Below are 21,398 nucleotides of genomic sequence, written 5' to 3'. Positions count from 1 at the left end.
CTGCTTGTGAATCAGTGCTTAACAGGAAACAAAGAATGAAGAAGTGTGGACAATTTGGGCCAATCCTATTCAGTGTAAGCACCTCCTCTGAGATGGTGAGTGCCCTCCACTCTTACTGACATCAGCACCATTGAAGCTCTGAATTCTTCTGAATGAGACTCTTAGGGCTTGTCTACACTTAAAATGCTGCAGTGGTGCTACTGTAGAGCTTCAGTGAAGGCGGTACTTATGCTGACTGGAGGGTTTCTCCCATCAGTGTAGATAATCCACCTTCCCGAGAGACTGTAGCTAGGTCAATGGGAGAATTCTCCCAGCAACCTAGTGCTGTCAAACTTACCTAACCCCTAAGGTAAACTGCGTCGCTCAGAGGGGTGGATTTTTCACTACTCTGAGTGGTGCGGTTATACCAACCTAATTTCCTAGTGTAGTCCAGTCTTAAAGAATGCAATAAAAACTTGCAAAACCAAATATTGATAAAGAGCAGAGGCTGAGAATACTGGGAACATCTGAACATACACAAACTATCTGGTCTAAATGAAACATGGAGTTAAAGGACTCTACTAGTAAATTTACCCAAGCTGGTGACAGTGGTTTTTGAGAAGTCATGGCAAACTAAGGGAGCTGCGGAAGATTAGCACAAAGCTAATGTGCAAAGGAAAGAATGGTCATGGCAATTACACTACAGTAAATCCAACTTCAGTCACTAGCAAAGTAAATGGGACAAGCATTAGGAGACAGTATTTGAGCCAGAGTCTCACCTTGTGTAAATAGGAGTAACTCCACCGACTGCAGTAGAACTACACAGCTTTTCACCAGCTGTGGATCTAGTGCACTATCTCTCAGTGATGAGGATAACAGGACCATTAACGCTAAGCAACACAGTTTTATAAAGGACATATCTTAGGTGACAAACTTAGAGTCTGATTTTACTCCATCCACTTTAATGGAATATGATTGGTTGATTCCTTTTTTGTGATTGGAATTACAAAACTAGCGGATGAAGAAAAAGTGGTAGATGCAATGAGGTCAGAGCCCATCTATGTCTGACCCTTCAAAGATGCACAGGAAGGAGAGAGGAAGCTAGCATCCTTCCTCACACCTTGTGGATGAAAGCTGGACACTATCATTGTTCTTATTCTCTTCTAGACTCAGGGACTTTCCAGAGGTGCTGTCCCTACACTATCACTTTACACATCAGCCAGTGGAGCTGGACCCTTGGCCATGTAGCAGCGTGTGTTTTGCCCTCTCTGAGGATGGGACAGCGGACAGGCTGCACCTGAGCTCTGAGAAGCAATGTGCTACAGGTAAATACTATTATGCTGAGAATTGGGTGAAACCCTGTTGAAGTCAATGGTCATAACAGCTGTCCTTCGTACAGGATAAATGTAAAAAGCAATTAAGCTCCTTATGGAACAGAAAGCTGTTAGATAGGAAACACCACCCAAACCATGGGCCACATGCAAGGCTACAGCAGGAGTTGTAAGCAGGGTCTGAATGAGCTCTCCTTGACCCATAGTAAGGAGCTAGGGGAACAGACCTCTGGAGCAGACCACATTTGCATAAACATGCCTACTCTGCTAGGTGCACAGCAGAGAGAACGGCTCTGCCAAAATGATCAATTTTGGCTGGTGGTGGGTTACAAATCATTCTAGTATTTGAATGTAGGAATAATGAGACATTATCATCCTGACTGCATGAGTAAAGGTCAACAGAACTGAACTTAGCCTGCCCTCATTGAGGGGGTCACCTTCAGCTGAACCTCACTCGCTAAGCAGGGGATAGGGGCTCCAAAATCCCAACAAAAGAGGCTCTGCCTAAAGAGTCCTAGGTACCATTTGAACCTTCTCCTCTTTGCTGTTTAAAGACAGAGCTGATTAGACTCAATTGAGAGTCCTTGCTTTGTTCAGTTATCACTAGAGGTAAAACCACTGATAACCAAGGCTAGCTGCTGAGCCTAGGACCTGGTGTAGTACAATGTTGCTGCAAAAAAGAATACCCAGCCTGCAGTGAGGGTCCCCACTACCTGCTGAAATCACTGAGAGCTGGGTTAAGAGGTGGAACTTCAGAATGTGTCATCAGAGTGAATAACAGCAGTCAGCAGTGCCAGAGTGAATGGCGGCAACTATGAGTGGCAATTGCCGAGGCTGCAGCAGCGGCTGAGGCATTGTTTGATGCTTCCCCCAAGCCAGGAATGGGAGGTGAATTTACATGAATGCACCTCTGAACTCTGGGCCTTCGCTGACCAATGACAGCGACTGTGAGTGGGTTACAGTGGAGGCAGAGGGCAATGCTAGGTTAAAGCGACATTTGTCGGACTTTCACACTGCAAGATGAGAAACTGAGGCAAAGGACACTGGCCAATGTACTCTGGGGGGGGGGGGGTGCTAATAGTCACATGCTTTCAAATCATGTTTGCAGTGTGTTCCCAAATTAATGCCAGGTTCCTTTTCCCTTTTTAGTAAAAGTTTTCTTTTGTTATACACTTGCTTGTAAGAGGGGAAGTATTGCTTCTTAGAAGCACCCAGGGATGGTGTTAAGTTTTCCCAGAACTGGGTGAGAGCTTGAACCTGTTCTGTTTTGTATTGGTAAGAGGAACCCCTAGATATTGAAGCTGGACCTCGTTGCTGCTGTTTCCACCTGGCAGAAGGGTTACAGAATTGAACCATACAGACTGAGGGGTTTCACTGGGCGCAGAAAACAAATGCACAGGGGGGCGTGTATTGTTTGAGGGACAGAGAGAGAGACCACAGATGCAGACAGAGAGTAGGCATCAAGGGAAATCCAGAGAAGCACTGGTCGCATGACCCTAATAAAAAGCTAAGAGAAAGTGATTTTGAGCAGAGTCCTGGCTAACTGGAGGCTTGAAACTGTGAGGGGAAAAAACTTCCTTAATGAGACTTTATACCTTGTTTGTAAATAAACAGGACTGCATCAAAGAAATATGTGACTCCGTCATCAATTTCTCCTCCTAACAGAAACAACCTACAAGACCCTGAATATTGGCTAACTGCTTGGACCAAAAGGGGTAACAATACATATAACAAGAATTAAGGGGGGACATGAGAGCCACCTCTAAATTAGAAGTGGGCTAAGGAGGCAGTACTTGAATTCAGATCAGAACCTCAATTAGTTTTTGGCTAGTTTAGATTTCAGGTTTCAGATTGAACAAGGATTGGAGCTTGGGTTTGATGGTGCTGAAATCTGGCAGGCACAAGAAATCTCAATATTCAGCCCAAATTGGAAGAAACTTCATGAGATCATTTGACTTGATCTTTATCTCCAATATCTTGAATAGTGTCAGTATCACAAGATGAACCAGTGTCATGCTATTTCTTCCCCCATAAGCTGCATTTAAACAAGATCTGGACAATATACTCCTTCTGGTTTGGGATCTGGTGTTGTGGTAGATTCAAATCTAACCCCATGCACCCAAAATATAGTGTCGAGGTTTTTGATTCAGGCCTGCGATAATACAAATATATAAAAGAAGGATATAAACTCCAAGGATGAAATCCTCACCACACTGCAGTAATGGAAAAAACTCCCATTGACATCCGTGGGGCCAGGATTTCACGCCACAAAGGGAGAGGAATTATTTAGGAAAATTAAAGATGGTATAACTTAAAAGAAATAGGATGAAATTAACAGAGGTAAAACTGAAGTTCAATATCAGAAAAAACTTCCTAATAGTGAGATCTACCAATGTCTTAAGGACAATTACTAATATTGACTGGATAAGGCACTAGAAAATGTACTGTGTAGAAAGATTCTATGTTGGCAGGGAGATGCACTAAGGACCAAAAAGGTATTTTCAATGTCTAATCTCTATGATCAAAGAGAATGTAGCCCTACTTGCTTCCAGAAGTTTCAGATTGTATATGTTATGTAGATTTTTAGCTGTCCATTAAAAGAGTGCATTTTGAAGAATATTTTATAGTAAGAAGAAAGGAAATGATTTGGAGAGTCTTAACACCTTTAATGGCACCATGCTGGGAACACGAGGGAGCCATCAGCATGAATGTAAATGAACTGCATATTCATTACAGAGGTAACCGCTGCCAGCATGTTTTCACCATGGTGGGTCTGTCATCTCTAAAATGCTGCAAAAGAAATTCCTGAAGGACAGCATCACCACAGGGGAGCTGTGCTCTTTCTCAGGTCTGCTGAGATGTACTGTATGTATCCACAGACAAACATCTTGATTCTGGCTGGGAAGTAGAACTGTTGTACCTTCTCTGTGGCCTTTCCTTCCTTCCTGAGGAAAAGCATGGCATAATCCATCAGCCAATGGACTAGAAATATAAGGCTTGTGAGATTAGACAGTTTTGTAACCTAGCCTTTTCTTTACAAATTCTACTTTTCAGGTATTACTCAGTTCAAAGTGCAATTGTCTTACAAAGCTATTTGCATAACTCAGAACAATAAACGCCTTTTTAAAGGAAAAGTATGATTTTTAATTGACTTTTATTACATAAAGTACAGAACAACCTGTTTAGCACCCAGAGGTAACTCTGAGCACTTACATAAACATTAATAGTCAAACAAGCAACAACCATATTGCCTTGGAAGTCAAATATTGTCTAAAGTTCACCTTGATCTTCCTTGTTAGATTAATTAGATTAATTGCAGCAGCAATCAGCAAGGAGAGCATTGTGGGGAGGAAACGCCACTCAGCACCCTTGTGATATATAGATTTACTCCACACACACACACACACACACACACACACAACACACACACACACACACACACACACACACACACACACACACACACACACACACACACACACACACACACACACACACACACACACACACACACAATAATGTACATTTTCTTATGGACAAAAACATTTAACCCTTTTTCCTGTCTTTTTATTTTGCAGTATCAGAACCTCTGAAAGACCTTAAGGCCTCCACTCCCTCAGTGCTACAGTTGTACCCATCAGAGAAAATGTAAATTTATGAGGCTAAACAGTGGTGAAGAGAAAACAGTGAGAGAAAAAAATTCTCCTCCACTTCCACTCCGAGACCTAAGCTCTAGGACTGAACCTTATCAAGATCAGTCAAGGCCTTACCCTGAAAGATGCTGAACACCTATAATTTCCATTGAAAACACTGGAGGCTGACAATGATCAGCACCTCATAGGATCAAACCTCAGAAAGGGTAGTAGGACAGTTTGTGCTATTCTGCATTCGTGCGTGGCTCAGAATCAGCATCATAAAAGAATAAATAAGAAGTAATGGATACCTACCCAGTCTGTGAGCACCATCCATCCTGTGCACTGAATGAGGCAGGGGTGGAAAAAATAGCAGGGGGTCATGTAATTAAAGACTGCATGGACAAAGGAGCTGAATTAATTTTGCTCAGAAACCTTAACATGATGCGTTCTTGACTTTGCCATCATAATATTATTTTAACATAGGTTTTTAGGTTGTAATTATTGTAGAAATTTAAATAAGTAAAATACTTGGAGTTTGTACTACATATATCCTGACTGGTCAGTGACTCTTTGGAGCATGGTGTAATCTGTATTGAAATTGTTCTTGGAGACATGGTGACCAGGGATGTAGTCCTCAATGGGCAACTACTGGAATGCCCCCGCCAACTTGACCTCACATGCACACAGGACTCCATTGTGCTCTACAAAACGTCATCCTCCTGGCAGTGTGACCTTGCATGTACAGTGCGTGTGAGGTCATGCTGTGCCGATGATGCCATTTTGAGAACAAAATGGTATCCTCCATGTGGCAAAAGTTCAAGTGTGCCATTTCAGCACGGATCCGGCCCCACTACAGCATGGGGGTGACAACTCTGTACAAACAACTACATCAGCTGGAGGCACTGTGCAATTACACCACTAACTGATGACATCAGATCCAGTTGCCAGTGAATGTGCTATGCCACAAACCACGTCAATATTGCCTCTTATAAACAGCGGTCTTGTGGAACAGCAGTTAAATCTTCCAAAAGAGAACCATGTGCTCCCTCACTTCATGCCTGCACCCCTGTTGTTTCCTCCATGTGGCCATGGTCATCACTGCCAGTACACCTCTCCTGGACTCCCAGGTGGGTATGCTACCAGCTAGACTACAGAGTCATTCTCACGCTCTCTCGCTCTCTCTCTGGCCCAATCACTGTTCTGCTGTGAATAAATCCTTAATACTCATTAGGCCAGAGAGAGAATGACAATGACTCTAGAGCCTGGTGATTAGGACACCCAGGTGGGAGGTGAGAGACCTAGGGTTCAGTCCCTCTGCTCCAATGATTCTTTAATTATTTATCCACAATGGAAGAGCTTCAGGAGGAGAAACTGAAATTTTCACGAGAACAAAAGGAAGCACTTACTCGACTGAGACTGTGAGCTCTCACCTTAGATTCTAATTGTGCTACTTAAAATAGAAAAGAATGAAAAGTAGTGAATGGTAATACCATAAAGTGAAAGTATTGAAAACTATCAAACACCCAGTGCCAACTGGGGACAGGTAGATGTGCCAGGGTGGGGAGTCAAGGAAGCAATCATCCCCTGAGACCCTGGAGCAGCCAGAGTTCCTCCACAGAGGTTACTGTGGTCATTAATCCTAGAATAGCCTCAATGGCCCCCAGCACACATCTCTACAGATGGGAAAAACAGGAGGAGCCATGTAGCAGTGGGTACTCTGTCCCTGCCTCTCCATCCCATCCACGCCTATACCTGGTATGCTAGTGTAGAGGAGCACCCACAAAACTGAACTCTGCACTGTATTAGGCGGCTTATGTACCTCTTCCATGACCATCTTTTCAGAATCACACCAGTTCCTCTCTCTCAGGGCAAGATTTTCTCCCGCATGTGAAGTGAAAATCTAATCAGTGAAGGTTCACTTCTCTGACCAGAACTGTTGTATTGTGCTTCTAAGTTTGAGGCTTGCCTGGGAGAGCTAAGAAATCCACAGTCAAAGGAAAAGCTTGCAGCTCTCTTAAAAAAACATTGTTGTGCTCATTTCCACCAATGCTTCCACTGTAAACTGAAGTGCACACAAACATTGGAAACGGTGAATGAAGAAGCATAATCTGTTGCTGCCTGTTCTCCTTCAGTGTGATCATAAATTTAACAACAAAATGATGATACTGTGGCTGAGTAAAATTTCTCTGACATTTGGAAGTTATAGTTTATAAAGAAATTTCCATACATAAATAAGCAACTTATAAAAGATGGTTAAAATAAATTAGTTACAGAGGGTACATTACAGGTCATTAATCTAATGCAAATTGCCATTTATTAAAGGATCATTGGGAAGAAAGAACAGATTTTTAGTTAGAATAGTAAAGAAGAGATATTACTTAATACTAATTAAAAATAAAAATGTTTATTAATAATTTAAGTGACCACCAAGAACCATACAAAAAACAAAGAGTCAGAAGACAGCACCACTCAATCTAAGCATCACTTCTAAACCATGAGCAGAAAAAACTCCACAATATTCTTGGTTCTGCAGATTATGACAAACTAGAGAAGTTCACTCTTTGTTGCCTTAGAGTATGTTAAACAATTTAACCCAGCTGTTCACAGCAGTTCAGGATCAGTAAGATTAGTCATGTTTTTCCTTTAAAATCCTTATTTTTGTAAAGCAGAGTTAGGTGGTAAATTTTCTTAAGGGGTTTGGCTTATTTTTTAACTTGCAAGCCTTCTAAATAAGCTACTATCATTTAACACTAAAATAACATAAGCCTCTTTTTGTACCGGTATCAAATACATCTCTGGGAGCAGTTTGTAGGTTATCTGCTGCTTTAGAGCCAGCAGAGGGAGCACAAACCACTGGTTTTTGTGGGCTCACAAAGTGAAGTAGATGTTTTTCTTTTCTGTATTAGTTTTTCAAATCCAGCTTGGCAATTTTTAAAAACCTTGTCATTTACACCTTTTGAGCGACAAATGCCTTTCTATCATGAGTATATGAATAAAATAAACTTCTATTTGCAAAATTCCTATTTTTAAAAATTACTTTTACTACATGGAGCAGGAAAATAAAGTCAGGTAGACAATACTCTACAGATCCCAATCTTTACAGAAGCAAGAGATAATATATCCAGTACATGGTGGCTAGATTCTGGCCCTTACGACACACATTATCACTCCCATTAGAGGCACAACACCATCCTCATTGACAGAAGCCACTACACCAAAAAGGCACTCTGTCTTCCAAAGGACATATTTATACTCTTATGGCCATCCAACACACCTGTGCCCAACAACAACAACAACAACAACAACAAAAGGGTCTTATCTGTGGAGAGGTGTTGTGTGTATTAAATAGCTAACGAGTTAGATTTTCCTGTCATTACTCAAGCAAAACTTCCATCAGTTTTGAGCCTAATGTTTGTGACACTTTTGCAGAAGAAAAACACTAAATAAAGTGCTAAGTAAAATTATTTGTCTGTCTGACAAGAAGGAGGGTTTGGTCCCAAACCCCAGTTATTCACTTGCATCAAAGAGGGAAAAAATGTGTTATGCAGACATCTCCTAAACACAAGATAATCCATGCACAGGAGCCTCTTCAGATGCAGTCAGTCACATGATTCTCTCAGACCCTAAGTAAAGATCCAAATGGAAAGTCAGAGCCATCATGTGGCTCTGTGTATGACTCCCCCATGGGGGAGTCTGGAGCCATAAATTGTACAGGACCACCTCTTCATAAGATAAGGCCTGAGATCTACTTGCATTGTTGAACCTTCCTTTTCATGCCCAATAACTGCAATTGTTTGTGCATGTGAACAGAGCTCGCAAACACATGAGCCAAAGCAGGAGTGCAAACATACATTCAAATGTACACTTTATATGAAAATCTGCCCCAGATTTATAGAGAGGCTTTTTTAACCTTTTTTAACACCTGGGGTGAAATCTTGGCCCTGGTGAAGTCACTGGGAGTTTTGCCATTGATTTCAAGACAGCCAGAATTACACCTGTTCCAGTCATATGCTGTAGAACCTGAAGATATATCTGTGATAACTCAAGGGTGCAGGATACTCTTATAATTTAACCGAGCCCTAACTTTTCCCAGGTTTAGGTCCAAATCCTGCAGACACAAGTAACTTTACACATGTGCAGGGGCATGCACAAGGGCGGAACAAGCAAGGGCACAGCCCTCTCCCCCAATAATTGGTGGGGGCACAGAACTCTTCCAGGGTCAGGATGTGGGCAGAGCGAACTCCTCCGGCCCCAGGACTACAGTGGGTGGAGCAAGCTCCTCTATCCCTGGGGCTGTGGGGGGAAAAAGAACTCCTCTAGTTCCAGGGCCACAGCAGGAATCTGACAACTCCTCTGGCTGTGGGGGCAGAGAGACCTCCTCTGGAACCGAGGAACGTACCCCTCCAAAAGCGGCCACATTTTTATTCCTGTGCATGCCCCTGTGCATGTGAGTAATCCCAAGGCAATTACTTATGTGTATTCATTTTTGCAGGGCTCTGGCTTCAGTTTGGAGCCGGGAGACACCTTGATAGATTGCCTTGTGCACTGACTCGTTGAGTAGGGAAAGAGTGAAGTGAGAAAATCTGGAAACTCCTGAGTAAACTAAGAGGAGTTTGAATCTTTTATTCGTCTTCCTGAAATTACCTGAAAGACTGGAAGCGGTGTGCAGTAAGGTTGAAAAGATACTCCAAGGCTATCCAAGACTGGGAGCTAGGTCATTTTGACAGGCTGCATCTTAGATATAGGTAGACGTAAACTTCTGTCAGAAGTTATTTTTTGAAGTATTTTTTTATCTTGTATCATGTATATAATTCAAATCCTTAAAAGAGGGTTTAAGCCACTTAGTTCACAGTATTTTATGATAGACTTAATTAATTTATTTATTTATTTTTTGTAATTTTCCCTTCCCTCGGGCCACATTTAGTCCTGATGTATTACTGACATCACTGGAGTTACGCATCACGAGTGAAATCCTGATGCCAATGAAGTCAATGACAAAATTCACATTGACTTCAAAGGGGCCAGGATTTCACCCCAGATGTTAAGAAGAATTACAGCAAGGCTAGTGGCAAAAGTGAGAGATCAGATGGCAGCTCCTTCTCTTGCCTTAGCCTCACTGTCATTCTCCCTGCCCCTCAAGCACCTGATGTTACTCCTCCTCCCCTTGCTTTCACTGTCTTCAGACACCAGGAATCACACCTTTAGCCTACATGCCCTGCTCATGCAGTCAGCCCCAGCATAAGGCACATGTCTGCAGTACCTCAAGTAGGTGCTTCCTGACCCCTATTAAAGATATATGCAATGGAATAAGTTAGACAAGCCGCCAGTAAACTAAAAAATGAGAAAGCAGCTGGAGAGGACAACATTACTGGAGTGATTCTTAAAGCAAGTGATGAAACAGCTCACCAGATTTTCCTTGTGTTTTTGGATAAAATATGGAATGAAGAAAAGAACTCAATCCAGTGAAAGAGAGGCCTTATGGGAAAATTGCCAAAGTAGTCTTGCCAATTGAAATAACTGGAGAGGAATCACATTATTGTCAGTGCATGGGAAAATCATGTGCCACATCATCCTGGAAAGGATCAAGAAACAAATAGACCTTCAACTTAGAGAGAAACAAACAGGTTTTAGATCAATGAGATCATGTGCATTGTTCTCAGACATAACACAGAACAAAGTATAAAGTGGCAACCATTTCTTGTGGTAAATTTTATAGGTTACCAGAAAGCTTTTGATAGCCAACATAGAGACAATTTTTGGAAAATTATGGCATACTATGGAATACCAGCAAAATAATTAGAATCATCAAGGATCTATATGATCATTCTGAATGTGCATTTAGAAATGGTGGCAACATCAGACAATGGTTTGCAGTGACAACCGGAGTAAGGCAACAGTTTATTATGTCCCCACTATCATTTGCACTGGCCATTGACTATGTCATGAGGAAAGTAACCACAGAAGACAAATAAAGGATTTTATGAAGAAAAGCACAATTGGATGACCTTGTTTTGGCTGATATTTTCCTGCTTAATTCAACACATTGCTGAATGAAAGAAAAGATCCAGCTTTTGATAAATACATCAGAACAAATTGGTTTGTTCATCAATGAGGGTAAGACAAAATACATAGTTGCCAACATCCCCAAAGTAATTATTAGAGTGGACGAAGGAACGCCAGAAGAAGTGAGTCATTTTACCTATCTATGGAGTGAGGTGTGCAATGATGATAACACTATGCTAGATGTCAAGCAATGAATATTAAAAGCAGCAAACCACTTTCATAAACTTGAAAAGATTTGGAAAAGTAGCATGGTTGGCACTGACACAAAAATACTAATTTTTAACACCGACAACTTATCTGTCCTCCTTTATGAAGCAGAGTCTAGGAAATCTACAACAGAAATTGATAAGGTGATCAGCTCCTTTCAAAGTAAATGCCTGTGGAAAATCTTCAGAGTCCATTGAAAAGAGTTTTCTTGCAACATTAGAAATTCTAAGTAGAGCATATCAATATCAAATATGATAAGAAGATGACTATGGACATATTTAAGATGTACTTTAAGGATGCCATGTACATGTTTTCCACAGCAAATGATAATATGGATACCACTTGGAAAGAGAAAAAGAGGGTAACACAGAGAAACTTTACGCAGAACAGAGAAAGAAGGCAAATCCATCAACTTGACCCTGAACAGATCAGCACAAGACCAAAATAAATGGTGAAAACTGGTGGATGCCCTATGCACATGAGGGTGTGGGAGGATAAAGAAAGAATAAAGAATAATACACCACTGAAGATGTGCTAGGAGCTCTACAGACAATAAGAAGATAAGGTTCCCATCTCAAAGCACTTTGCAGCCTAAAGGCCTGATCCTGCAAGAGCATCTCCTACAAGATACTGAGCAGCCTCAGTTCCTGTTAGATTCAAGGAAATACTCAGAGGATCACAACAATACAATGCAAGTTCCAGCTTTAAAGCCTACAAACTACTCTCAGCTAAACAAATCTGTTATGCCTTTTAAATAAATTCCTAGAAAACCACTATGGATCAGCCATCCAGAACTAGGTATATGGTAGAACAAAATCTCATTAACAAAGACATATAGGCACCATACTGTAGGTATAGGGCAAACAATGACCATTTTTCAATGATGCACAGATACAGAAATCACACCCTCAGCCTGATCCACCCACACAGAGCTGCCGAAATACAGCACTGCGGTAGTGGAAACTGTGCTGTTTATATAGCACACAGATAAACATAGAGATAAATCTGCTTTCCCCAGCTTTCATTTCAGGGCAAATGTCTCTTTTTGCACCTAACCATGTTTTGTTGTTCTTTATATTTTGTAATCAGATGACTAATGTGAATAGGAACAAAAATCCAGCGCTACATGAATGCGGAAGTGCTCAAAATCTGGGATTTTAATTAGCAATTTAATGCTAACCTGAGACCAACAAACTATTTTCTCCTCTTCTTCATTCTGCTTTTACTGAGTCCAGACCTCCAGAGAAGTTTGTTGTTCTCCACAACCTAATTTCTGCTTTTACCATCAACTTTTTTTTTTAATGGTTACATTTCCTTCTTTGCGATAATGCTTTAACCATAGCACACGGACATTGCATCAAAAGCACATTTGAACTCCGCCTTTTGTTTTCTGGGTATGTCACTGATTCTGAAGAGCTGAATGTATCAGTAGTCCTGAGCTGGGCATTAATATGTGGTAACATTAAGAACTCTCATATTGTAACAGATTTAGGTTTTAACAATTTAGTATATAAAAATATCTCATGTGATGGCAGGGAATTAAAGCTCTGAGGCTGAAATCAATGTGGGTGGGCCTAATGGGGCTTTGTGTGGACATAAATGTTTTCCTTTGTGAAGCCAATTGCAGGATCAGGGCCTAAAACTATAAGGTCCTCTCAACAGAGATCTGTAATTTCTTAACTGTCTGAAAAGCACCCTATGCATCAGTATATATTAAGTACGATGTGTATATATAAGATATTAAGTACATTGTAGGCCTGTAGACCTTCAGACCTGCCTATGCCAGATACATGATTTGGGTTGTTAAATGAACAGTCCAGCCACGCTCAATTCATCTGTGGGGACTCCAGAATATGAGGACTTTTCAATAGTTTGCCTTGTAAACTACTCGGATCACTTCCCTTGCTGTGTGGAAGACAGGAGGCAAATTGTGGCAGACATCATAGCAAAGGCACAAGCGATTGAAGTGAGAAGATAAAAAGTCAAAGCACAAAGTTGGCTAGGGTATAACATTGAAAAGAGAAGAAGTGTTTAACTGCTAAATCGCCTAAACTGCTTTGCCAAACTTTGACATGCTTGATTTCCTGTGCTTAAATAATTTTTTGACTTAAAAAAAAAAAAGTGAAGAAAAATAACCAGCTGTTCCTTGTATAGTCCAGGAAACAAGTTTGATTTATTGCTTTCAGGTTATTTTTGAAGGGGCTGCTTGTGGCAGCCAGAGTGCCGGAGAAGTCACTGAGGCCTGTCCACTTGAAGGGCTCAAACTGTTTCCTGAACAGCCCTTTTTCACTCGTCACCTCCGACAGCTATTATTGACAACGTGTGACTGGGGCCTTGGAGTATTTTAAAACAGCAGGGGTCCTGGCCAAACAATCAGCCTGTCAATTACCTTTTCCCCTGTTGTGAAAAAGGGGCCCAGGACAATGCAACTTCTCAGCGGGGGGTTGTGCTGCTCCAAGTACGTGACCCACTCTGCACAGTGCAGCATTCAAAACCAAATAAATGCTAGTGCCTGCCCTTTTCTCTGCTTGGATGAGAATTACTGGAAGGTGTAGGTGTCTGCATGGAAAGGTTTATAAGTTCTGCTGAGGCAGAACTGACTGCACATTATTATCTCTCTGTGTTCCCCTTTCTTATGCTAGGGGGAGAAACCATCTCTCCTCCCCCTGCCCAAGTAGCCCTGACCACAGGGGAACGCCCAAGCTACTCTACCTATATTGTGTCTTTAAAAACTTCCTGTGTGCCTTGATCACTTGCTGAGAGGACTGTCCATCATACAACCGCTTTGTCTGGCAGTCACTTCCATTTGAATTTGACTGACTGAGGAAGCCTGAGTTATTTGTAATGAACAACAAGGCTTTTCATTCATAATTTCAGTAGGGGGACAGGGTGCTAATGACTGAGCTTGAATAACCAGGGAATGCTGTATTCAAGGCAGGAAGAAGCCCAACTGGCTGCCAAATGAGAGGAAGGGGGAGATGTAGGTGAAAGTGCCTGTGTGAGAAGGCAAACAATAAAATTAGGATCACATATGTATACAAATACAAATCAGGTTTTTAAAAGGTGAGACAAGCAAAAAGATAGAAGTGGGAAAGACAGCTGGGAAAAGTCAAACTCTGTATTTCGCGTCAAACGACATGCCAGATTCATAAAGTGTCTGCAAAGGAAGTGATCTTTTCTTTTCTTTTTTTTATTTTAGTGAACTGGCAGTGGAAGAAAAGATTTTCACTTTTATGTTACATTTTACTGTTTTGTACAATCTGTTTTTGAAGTTAGGCTGAATGACAATTCAGTCTTTTCTGTTTCAGATTCAGCCTTTACGAAAGATCAGAACGCAGAGGCACTAAAATTGGGGCTCTCTATTCTTTTTGGTCTATGGCCCACGACATATAATTGTTATACAGTTTTACACACTGGTTTTTCAGATACATATATGTTCTCTAACTATGTAAAGAGTTTGCTCTGAATTCCATTGACGTTAACAACTCCTTTTCTCTTGACTTCACTGGGTTATGGGTCAGGCCTTAATTGAAATTGAGTTAGGTGCTCAAAAATTTATTATAGAACCATACTTTTATTTATCCATGAAAAATAATTTTCTTTCTGAAATTTTAACAGCTTGTATCTTTGCCATAATGTAACTACCACTGATGTAATTTAAATGAGAATAAATTAAAAGCACTTGCATTAGTTTTAGTCATACTATCTGAAAATGATATTGAAGGGATGTTGCAAACTTTAAAAAAATAATCACACTCCTGCCTTAAAATATTTACCTCCCAAGAAATAAGATAGAAGTATTTTCTTCCAGTTATCAAGTATGCTTAGTTGGTGCACTTGACAGCATTTTGTTTACTATCGGTTTCACTGTTCCGCTTGTATTTAGTTAGTTAGACCACAGTCCTGTAAGCTGATCTGTTCAGTTGGACTTTTACGCTTCTATAGGGCCTCACTGACTCCACTGGGGTAGACGAGGCTTTAAAGAGGGGTCCACTTAAACAGAAGAGCTTGGAGAATCAGGATCTCAGTCAATTTCCACCATCTGTCTCTATGAGACTTTCAAAAGCAAGAGGGCGGACTAAAAATGGAAAAATGTGATTTTTAAACTGCAAATAATGGCAGAAAGAACCAAAGCTAGATGCAGTACCTGAAACAGCTTTTAAACATTTCAAGTTTATAGTGGCCCTTTAAACCAGTGAAGGGAGTGGATCATCCTTGTTTAGATAATCAAGTGTCATGTCCATTTCTCTCTTTAAGTAAGGTAAGTATAATTAGTTAACTGCTCCTACCTCTTTTAAAGTGTTTTTTAGTCTATTACGCCCTGATCCTGCAACCGCTCCTGGCCCCGCAGGAGGAGCTAAGTGGAGTGTTCCCTCACCCCCGCAAGTACAGACACCCCATCCCCGGGGCAGCTGGGGGGTGGTACTGTCTTGTGGGAGCCGGGGACCTCTCCTGACCTGCGCAGGGACTGGAGGAAGGCACCTGAGGCCCGGGTGGGGCCAAATGCAGGGTTGGCCCCCAGGCACCAGAGAACCAGGGTACGCCACTGGAGCCGGGTGGGTGGCTCACACAGTGTAGTCTGTGCAGACAGACCCTTGAGCCCACCCGGAATCCCACTGACTTCAGTGGGGCTACATATATGAGCACAAGAGGATCTGTGTGGATCTGACGGCAGGATAAGGGCCTTTGTCAATTATTAGTATTATTACAATTACTTTAATTAAACCAATACAAGTATATGACAACAATTAAAGGCAGTGTTGGGGGAAGAAGTATTCTTGATGTTTCTTATGACTTATAACACTAGTCCTCATTACATTACCCAAAGGCTCCTTTTGCATGCCGCTTATGCCAGCTCTGCTTTCAGGATTTTTTACAAGCCACTTAGATAAAGGGTAAAAACATTTCACATATGAAAAAATATCTCCCACGTCCTGATAGAAAGATAAGAATATTTAACCATTGCTTAATATGCTTCCCTGGGTTTGCAGAAAAACTGCAAGTGGAACCATGTTTTAACCTAGCTCACATAGCACATTAGTAAATTGCATGCTACAAACTGTCAAAATCCCATCTTAGGCTGTCTCTTTTTCCCTAAAATGTTCCACAATGTTTACCACCTTTCTCCGTCTGCCTTTAGTGGCCTCAGTAGGCTCAGCCCACGCATTTGCGTCCTGGAAAAAATGTTTGGGGAAACATTTGTCAAAACTAATCGTTGCTCACAAACGTGGTGACCACTTCAAAGCCAATCGGCAACCAATTGATTCAAGGTGAAATTCTAGTGTAGTTGAGCCTACTGTCATCTAACCCTGGTGTAACACAGCAGTTAAAATGCTTGTCTACACCATCACTCCCACTCCAATTACTGGCAGCAACGTTTGAAAATTTAAGGAAAAAAATAAGGCAGGGTTTCCGAAGTGGTGATAGATGCACCACTGGTGGTATGAGAGCTTGATGTTCCATCCATTCACTTCATAGCAATTTTTTAAGAAAGTGGTACATGAACCACTAAAGTTTGGGAGCAGCTGGACTAGGGTAAGTAAGGCCTTGGCATATCAAAAGTTTAGCACAGAGACTACAGGCAACCCCTCCACAACTGATTGACCCACTTTTGAGGAATATGCAGCTAGCCACTATAAGAAAAGAGAACTGAGTCATGAAATGTATTATGTCAGAGAAAGAGGGAAAGTGTATAACCATTCCAGTAACTCAGATGATCTTATGAATACCAATGTAACCAAATAATTCCAGAGCTCCTGCTTTATTACAACAGTTCCAGTGCACATAATTCTGCTGAATCTTTCCAGCCTCCACCCCTTTTCTTTAGGAAAATTTTATTCGGATCTGAAGAAAAAGAAATGTTGTGTGTGTATATATATATATATATATATATATATATATATTTGATATTCAACTAGAAAATGTTCTTTTTGGTACATGCCCCTAAATATATTGGGTCAGATCCTCAATTGGTGAAAAATGGTTTAGGACCAGGCCTGTTATTTCACCAAGAATACAGAGAATGTTGGATAGATCTGAGTGACAGTGGCCTGATCCTGAAGGGTACTGAGCATCACTGAAACCATTAGATCAAGTTGCAGGTAGCCATTCTGTTTCAGGACTTCACTCACTGGTTACTGTGGCAATCACAGGTCCCCCATGCCTCTTAGGACCAGATACAAAGTACAAAGCCAAAATATTACCTTTTTACCTTTTCCCTCCTAGACTTCCAAAATTTCTTCCGACAACCTGTAATGAAAATCATACAACCGAGATGAAAAGCATTTGAATCAGAGACACAAATTTGTCACATGAAATCAAATAAGCTATTCAGCTGAGATTTTCAAAGTTGTCTAGTAGATTTAGGAAGATATCACCCACTCATTTCAATGGAAAATATGGGTATAAATACCCTGGCTGCTCTAAAAACCTCAACTTAATATTTTATCAATGAGCGAAGGTGTTCAGACTAGCTACTCAAATAAGCCAATTTTACTACAAATACCTGCCTCACGTACATTATCTTTTTTTCAGAGGCCCAAACATGAAAGGCAAAGTCAATTAAAAATTTAGGTTTCTATGGAAATACTAGGCAGTAATAGCCACATGTAGACAATCACATTCACTATATGCTGTCCATAATCCATATCTTAATATTGCCACATTAACTCATGCTATAAGTGTAGACAATCCTCAGAGGAGGCACCAAACAAACTGAGCTGCCATTGTGATGAACAACCAACTTCAAATACATATTTTTGAAAAAGGGAAGTATATTGCACTTTTTTACTCTGTAGGCTGAACAACGGAAATCAAATAAAAGCACATAAGGCATATTTTCAGTATTTAGATGTAGCAGACATCCTCACAGGACCTGATCTTGCAGTCCTGACACAGGCAAATCTCCATCTGAAGTTATTGGAATTGCTAGTGTAACTAAACCATGGCCACATATATACAGTTGCTGTGATCCTCAAGAATGAACTCAAGACCATCAGCACTGAAAACACAGGCTGCTGCTTGAGTTGAAGTGGAACTCTAGCTGAAAGTAGCAGAGTAGGCAATCAGCAGAGCAAGTCACTGAGGGAGAAATCTTACAGGTATTAACACTAGGCCACTGCATTTCACAAGTGCTTCAGGATTATTTCTTTGGCTGACAATCTGAAAAGTGCCAACATGCTAAAGGTTAAAATGGAATTTTCCAGTAAACTTTTACTGCCCTCATAGCCCCAGCACTTCGGGAGTATTTGCATATTTTTCTTAATGGGACACCTTCAACTTTAAAATCATTTGAACTCATTTAAAAATATAAACTCAAAAGTAGTTTCAGTACTACAAGGTGACGCTGACAAATGTTGGGATTTTACAGTCACATTTTCCTATTTGTCAAATGTTTTTCTCACCCCAGTCTCTGTGTGAAAGACACAACGGGGGAAACTGAGTATGGCTTGGATTCTCCAAGACACACCCTGCAGGACCATCTGCATGTATGGTGCACAACCCAGGACATGCAGGATTGGGGCCTCACTAGCTATCAGTGGCCCTGATCCTGTAAACACTTGCACACATGTGAGAAGTTCTACCGAACTCACTTGCACTTAATAGTATGTTTGGCCCAGATTTTTAAAGATATTTAATGCCTACTGAGATTTTCAAAAACATCTAGATGCCTAACTCTCATTGAGTTCAACAGAATTACTCATATGGTAAGTGGTCATCAAAGTAAGGATTGGACAATCTAGCTTGTGGGTCCTGAGCGTGTAAAGAGTTTCACACATGCTTAATTTTGTTCATATGAGTAATTCCATTGATTACAATAAGCCTATTCACATGTATAAAACTAAATATGTACATAAATCTTTGCATGACTTATACCTTAGTTTGTAAATTCATCAGGAATAAGGTATGGTCTACATTAGAAAATTAGGTCATCATAACTATGTCGCTCAGGGGTGTGAAAAATCCACACCCCCAGCAGCAAAGTTAAGACAATATAAGTCCCTGTGGAGACAGCAGTAGATTGAGGGAAGAATTCTTCCATCAAACCTAGCTACTGCCGCTCAGGGAAGAAGAGTATTACCTAGGCTGAATCCCTAGGAGAATGACCTAGACTGAATTACCTAGGAGAATTGCTCATGTAGACACAGGTTGTTTCTACAATGAAGTACTACGGCGGTGCAGCTGTGCTGCTATAGCATTTTAATTGTAGACATGCTCTAAGGGCTTTCTACACTCACAGTTATGCCAGCAAAACTTTGTCGTTTTGGGGTGCGAAAAAAAACACTCCCCCGAGCAATATAAGTTTTGCCGGCATAAGTGAGAGTGTGGACAGCACTATATTGGCGGGAGACGCTCTCCACCAATGTAGTGGCCACCACTCATTTAGATGAGCGGCTACACTTGCGCTTATGCCGGCAAAACTTATATCGCTCAGGGAGTGCTATTTTTCACACCTCGGAGTAACAAAGTTTTGATGACATAACCGCGAGTGCAGACAAGCTCTAAGACACTGTCTTTTTAGCTTCTCTGTAAGGCTTTCGTCCTGCAAATACACATATGCTTAGCTTTGGGAATATGAGTAACCTCACTGATCTCATAGATTTCATTGTGAATATTCACATGTTAAATACATGCGTGTTTGCAGGACTGGCATATAACATGTCTACCATACTATTGGCAGTAATACAAATAATAATAATTCTGTGAACACTCTTTACACTACAGCTTGTAAATTGAAAAAAAAATGACCCCAAAAAAACCTGATCTCTAATTTATATGGGTTTTTATTTAACTGTCTAATTTTGTCTTTTTGTATCTGGCAAGAACTGATTTTTTTTCGTCCTCACCAACCGGACTGGAATTAACGGAGTCCTTTCTGTTTGTCTCCTAGTGATTGATCTGAAGTAGATGTGGACCTGAACTAAACAGCCAAATCTGAATTCCCTAACCTCTGCAGCCAAAGCAGACTCCTTGAGCTGAATACCCGTCCCCCAGGGGGGAAAATGCAGCTCCAACTCTAAACGGATCCTACTCCGCAGCAGGTCAGGCCCCAGCTGTCACTTGTAGGCAATGCAGGCGGGAGAACCGCCCAACCCCACTTTCACTTTGGATCGTGGAAATGCTGCCGTTTCCAGGCCGGAGGTCGCTCAGATGATCCGGAACGCCTACGTTAAGCCCCTTGCTGAAAGCCAGCGGGAGCCTCCGGCAGGTGAGCTCGGTGCCGGGGGCTGTCTCCTGCGTGCTGCGTGCAGCCTCTGAGCCACTCAGCCACTGGGAAGTGACACACAAAGGCAGGCAGGCAGGCAGGCGCTGGCGGAGCAAAGGTGAGGGAACCTCGTTGCAGCGGAGGCACGGCGGGCTGGGTGGGTCTTCGCCGGCAGCCACTGAGCGCTCCGCGCTTGGGCAGGCGGGGCTCTTACCTGCTCAGCCTGGGACTGACTGGCAAGGTGCCTGCTCTGCAGCTCGTTCACTAGGAGGGCGCGAGCGGCGGCTCCGGGTTAGCGTTACACAACCAGAGGCAACCCCCCCGCCGCACTCCTCAGTCCTTTGGGCCCCGCGCTTCCCCAGAGCGCCTCTCACAGCAGCTCCCTCAGGCGGGCGGCCCTTCAGGCTGAGCTCAACACGGCCGGGCGCTTTTTTTTTTTTTTTTTTTTTTTTTTTTGTGCTGGGGAAAGCCCTGCCTTCGCCTCCCCAGACGGCTCCTAGCGTCTCTCCCGCCCGCAGCGCACAGGAGCGCCTCTCTGCCCGACTTCGTGCTCCCTCTAGTGGGTGCCGGTGTTGCCAGCCGCCTCATTCATCAAGCCGGCTCGAGCTGCGCCTGCCGGGCTTTGTGTTCTCAGGCAGGACGGCATTCGCAGAGCCCTCTGCCTCGCTCACTGACAGTGCAGGCGGGGCGGGGGGGAGAAATGCAACTAATTCTCTAAGCCGCGATCTCAACACCGCCACCCTTCCGCAGGCATGGCAGAGAGGCACAGCCGCTTTGCAGCGAAACAGGCAGCTCCTGGAGGTGTTTAGTGAGCGTCTAGTGAGCTTCCGAGCAAAGGAAGATGTTAGGGTAACTGCAGACTTCGCTTACTAACTCATTCGCTGTGGTGCATTTTCGTGTGTGTGTGTAAAGGTGTAACACACCGTAACACTTTCTTTTCAGGAGGTAGAGAGGCTCCTCTAATTCCCAAAGTTATAA

The 21,398-nt window shown here is 42.1% G+C and overlaps 1 long non-coding RNA gene across 1 annotated transcript; it reads right to left on the bottom strand.

The window, feature by feature from the left end:
* Positions 1 to 3,955: 3,955 nt before the first annotated feature.
* Positions 3,956 to 20,736, bottom strand: LOC137162891 (uncharacterized). Its single transcript, XR_010922551.1, has 4 exons — positions 20,635 to 20,736; positions 17,419 to 17,464; positions 6,765 to 6,911; positions 3,956 to 4,255 (listed from the first exon to the last, which is right to left on the bottom strand). It is a non-coding gene; the product is annotated as an uncharacterized lncRNA (long non-coding RNA).
* Positions 20,737 to 21,398: the final 662 nt, after the last annotated feature.

Source organism: Emydura macquarii, unplaced genomic scaffold (genome assembly GCF_026122565.2).
Source record: "Emydura macquarii macquarii isolate MOO-44397 ecotype Brisbane River unplaced genomic scaffold, CSIRO-AGI_Emac_v2 contig_2473, whole genome shotgun sequence".
Taxonomy (NCBI): domain Eukaryota; kingdom Metazoa; phylum Chordata; order Testudines; family Chelidae; genus Emydura; species Emydura macquarii.
This window is presented reverse-complemented; position numbering and strand designations above follow the sequence as displayed.